Here is a 5,001-nt window from a genome sequence, read left to right on the forward strand (position 1 = left end):
ACCTGTGTTTAATTGAATACCTGAGTGGAAGAAGGACTCAACTCCATTTTACCAAAATGAGTTTATCATATCTTAGAAGACCTGTACCGTTGTCATTGCAACATATATCATTTTGAAGGTATGTTATAATGTAAACTGGCCTCAAAAAGAAACTTATAATTTTTCACATGGTCATATCTTAAAATCCTCTCCATAAAAATGAACAAAAATTGCACACAGGATTACTTCAATACTCTACTCTAAACATATGTCAGTAACCAAGCAGTTGTTCAACTGACACAACAGCAAAATGCACTGACATGGAATACCTTTCTGGACCAAAATTCACATCCCAACAGATTTCCTTTGTTGGGTTCCAATTATTCGCCTGTGAATGTGATCCCGGAAGCTGTTCCGGATGTGTCAGTTGGACAACTGCTTGGTTACTGAAGTGTGTTTAGAGTAGAGTATTTAAGTTATCCTGTGTGTAATTTATGTGCATGTACAGGCGAATAATTGGAACCCAACAAAAGAAACCTGTTGGGATGTGAATTTTGGTCCAGGAAGGTGTTCCATGTCAGTGCACAGTAATCCTGTGTGCAATTTTTGTTCATTTTTATGCAGAGGATTTTAAGATATGACCTTGTGAAAATTATAAGTTTCTTTTTGAGGCCAGTTTATGTTCATGTACCAGTACTCAAAAATAAACTCTTAAAACTTTTCCAAATAGTGTGTTTTTTGTTAGTATCTCAAAAAAAGTGTTGATGGAGTTGGGCTCTTCTTCCACTCAGGTATTCAGTTGTTTTCTGGGCTATCGTATCAAATGAGGTGTTAAAATGCACAGAAATAAATTCTGCTTCCAACGTATTTTACAGATTTGTAATTCAATAGCCTGTTTTTTAATAATGGCCATTATTTAAGGGGGGGGGGGGTTGGTTGTTTTTTTTAAGATGTTTACAATTGAAATGTAAATGGGTAGGTAATCCAAAAATACTGGGGGGTAAAACATTGATTTTGAGACCATAAAAACATCAGGCTTTTTATAGTTTATATACCGGTATAAGCTCAATTATATAGTTTTCAAAAACACTGGAAACTCAAAATTTGTTTTTGGTACACTTTTTGAAATCTAGAAACTTCTAAAAATATATCTTGCATGAACAGTTAAGTTAAAAAAAACCACCAGTATATCTTAAGCCACAGCCTAAATGTCTGACATGAAATTTTGAATCCATTTCGAAAACTGTTCTGTAATTATTGGTAATTGTCACTTAAATCAACCATTGGTGGGATGAATGTTAGACAGTCGGGTACATGCAGGGACACAATCACCCCATTAAAATAAGTATGACATTGTTCATGATGTTCAATTTGTTCTTCCATAGCCCAGTGCAATTTTTGCCTGCAATACTGTTAAATACCACATGCTTTGTGTGCAATTGACTAATAAAAGTAGAAAATTGTATCTTGATTTAGGACTATAAATAATGAGAACCCATTTTTTCTTTTTCTTTGTTGAGGAATTTATCATCATGCAAAGTTTTGGTTTCTCAATATTATAACCCTAAATAATAGGTAATTTTCAGTGACGTTTTCTTAGTCAGGTGACACAAAGCATGCAAAATTTGTATATTTTACACTACACATATTTCAGGCAAAATGCACACAAGGCTATTCAAGTTCAATGTTGATTTTTTCAGAGGGTTATCACTCCCCTGTCCCCAGCAGTACACAACAGGTTACAGGTACTCAAATTGAAACACATAAAACAAGATATCAAGTTGACAATTTAAATATAGTCAACTGGACTTCCTATTTTTTGTCTAGATTTCCAGTTGACAAGATTTAAATTATTTGATATTTTTTATACCTGGATAACTGAGAATATACACAAATACATTTACAAGGCAATCAGTTGGAGAAAGGCACCTGCAGAGCTGTATGTTCACACCATCTCCTACAATGTAGTTGGTTTCGTTGAATATTACAAGATGAGGCAGCTCACCCCTCTTCAATGCAGCGTTGATATTTGACACATCCTGTCATAAAAACACAAAAGGAATCATTATAATTCATGTGTAGCCTAAATATTTCAGGTTATAGGAATTAAATAAATCTTGTTTTTTATTATCTTGCAACATTATATTTTAAATATTAATTGATTAACTTTTAAGTCTTAAAAGACTTCAGAGCAAAAGATATTAACTTGTACAGTGGGAGGATAGAGTGGGCAAAGAAAAGGGAAGGGAGAGAAGAGAGGAGAGCAGAGGACACCTGATTCACAGTTTGGTCCATGTCTAAGTTATCAAAAAGCTCCAAGTCACTTTCTGATTTGACATGTGCATCTGGATAGTTTTTGTTTTGTTTGTTTTATTTCTTCTTTTGCCTGGATTACTCATTCAGTGGATGTTTTAAGGTATCACATGTTCTTCAATCAGGCCCAGGGGTCACATTAAAATAGTAACACTTTATTGGAGAATTTTATAGTAACACTTTAGTGAAGAAATATTGCATAGCAAATAACTAGCTAAAAAACCTCAATATGGTATTAATTTTAGGGATTTTGCCCATTTTATACTAAATATATTATATATTGTTATACAAAAAATTCTCGGACAAGCAGCAGTTAGCATCTTGCATGATTGTCGGAAGTTTGTGGTGCTCTGTGTGGATTCAACTTGAATGATGCGACGCATACATGCGCATTTATCATGCATATTTTACAGTGTATTTTGTGTGTATCACACAAAATTGCATTTAACTGTACATGCACTGTTTGAGATTTTTTTTGTTTCAGTCAGCAGTACAAAAAATGCACACAATTCACAGAAGTTCACTTGAAACAAGGGAATATGGTATGTGATACCAGGTGTACTAACCTCTTTGATGATGATAATAGACTTTGTCTTGTCTCCCTTTCCCGATCCAATATAATGCGGAACACTTCTCCATAGCTTGTATGGCACATATCATCTGTCAATCAAAAAAAAAGAAATTTAGAATGTTTACCTTTACCTTAAGTCTTCTTAAATTTAATAACTATATGAATACAATCATCAACCAATTCAAGACATTGGTGCAAATGCTCAATTTTGTTGCTAAATTGAGTTAGGCATGGTTTTGTATAAGGCCAATTCCACCGTTACGGATGTTACAGATACATGCAACTTGCAACTTTTAAGTGAATAGCACACATGTTTGCTGTTAGGATAAGACTTTATTTCTTAGTATGCTACTAGTACACACTCTAATGTTCATTATTATGAAGCAATTTTGTTTTGGCTTTCTTAGTTAATTAGCTACAGAAATTAGAAACGAGCGTTACGGACGTTACGCGAAAGTGCCTGCCTTTTTGACAGATGGTACATATCCTTAAATCTCCATTCAGTTCTGTGTTTAATTTTTTTCTGTTAACTACAATGAGCAAGCCCTGACTCCATTCTATGTAAACATGAAAAGCAAGTTTGAAATTAATACTCCTGTATCGTCCTACACTGTTGATTTAGTGTTGCGGACGTTACATTTTATCTCAAATGTAACGTCCGTAACATTTTTCATGATGAAAAAAAACTGTCAAGGTACTTCCTCAGATTTTTTTCTTTATTATCTTGCAGTACATGTAGGTCTGACATTAAGGGATCTAAAATGAGCGTTTATTGCGTTTCGACAGTATTTTTTGTGGGACATGAGAGCACCGCAGACCTATCGAATTGCATTCTGAATATCAAAATATAATACAAATTTTATGACAAATTATAAAAATTTGATATTTTGCAAATTTTTGATATAATACAGTCCTCGAAGTAAATTATATAAATCTAATGACATATTCTTAAAGTGTATGTAGCAGGGAGGAAAAGCCGATGGTCAATTGAAAATTTTGACCTTTCATAATGAAGAAATGGATTTTTTTCCCAAAAAGACCTAATTTTTTTGGTGTTTTGGGGGAAAAAATCCAAAGATATTAAAAGTTGATATTATTATTCGATATGGGATAACATTTTTACTGTTTGGGTTCACTTTGCATAATTATTTATGAATTAGTACTCAATTAGATCATAAAAATATTGGAACTTACGTCGTCGTTGGGTTCTCATCGGCAGAGCATTGGCCATTGCAGAGTGAGTCAGTCATTCAGTAAGCTTACAACTTTGGTTGTTGAAACACGGAACTTGCGATAAAGAAACCGCATTCTTTTTCTTCCCTTTTGACAATAGTTCTACACCGCCCGTGATCATGATACAATTTAATTTTACCTGGTAACTTCGGCTTGAGGAGTAATTATAAATTGATATATGATATTTTTTAAATTTGAACTTTAAAAATACGGAAATCGTCTAGTTGTTTTCATAAATGCAGCTCGTATGAATTGTCGCCAGATATGGTGAGGGCGCTATCACTCTCATTTGGCAGAATTCCTCGATTTGAGAGTAACTCTCAAACGAGCTATTTTATGGATTTGAGAGACTCTCATATTGGACAATTCTTCGATCTGTGAGTACTCTCAAATGAGGGTTTTCCTGGATTTGAGAGACTCTCAAACTGGACATTTCATCGATTTGAGTGCTCTCAAAGCAACTCTCAGATCGAGGAATTCCTTTGCTCACATAACTCGAAAATGGGTTAAATGAAGGCCCAAATTGAAGCCATTGTAAAAAGACACAGTTCACGAATCAGGTGTATATAGGCATTTGTTCTAATTTTCCATTTTCATATCTAACCTATACTCTGCACTGATCTTCAAATTAGTGATTTGACTAGAGGCCCGGGTTTGAGGCATAATGATACCTACATCCTGACTCTGGCTTATATAACTCTCCAGTAAACAAACTCTCCAAGTCAATTATACCATGCAAATAATAACCTTGGCCCACTAGAGTTCCAATTAAGATAAGCAAACATTACTGGGTAGATAACAGGAACTTAATTTCGTCAGTTGGAAGTATTAAATTGAGTAAATCGCTTGTATCAAAATAGCAGTGTATTTTTCATATATTATGCAATAATATGCTCAGCCGTATC

The 5,001-nt window shown here is 34.1% G+C and overlaps 1 long non-coding RNA gene across 1 annotated transcript; it reads right to left on the reverse strand.

Annotated features, from left to right (window-relative positions):
* Positions 1 to 1,918: 1,918 nt before the first annotated feature.
* Positions 1,919 to 4,287, reverse strand: LOC140151861 (uncharacterized). The gene is made up of 3 exons (XR_011858982.1): positions 4,058 to 4,287; positions 2,859 to 2,952; positions 1,919 to 2,018 (listed from the first exon to the last, which is right to left on the reverse strand). It is a non-coding gene; the product is annotated as an uncharacterized lncRNA (long non-coding RNA).
* Positions 4,288 to 5,001: the final 714 nt, after the last annotated feature.

This window comes from Amphiura filiformis, chromosome 5 (assembly GCF_039555335.1).
Source record: "Amphiura filiformis chromosome 5, Afil_fr2py, whole genome shotgun sequence".
Taxonomy (NCBI): Eukaryota; Metazoa; Echinodermata; class Ophiuroidea; order Amphilepidida; family Amphiuridae; genus Amphiura; species Amphiura filiformis.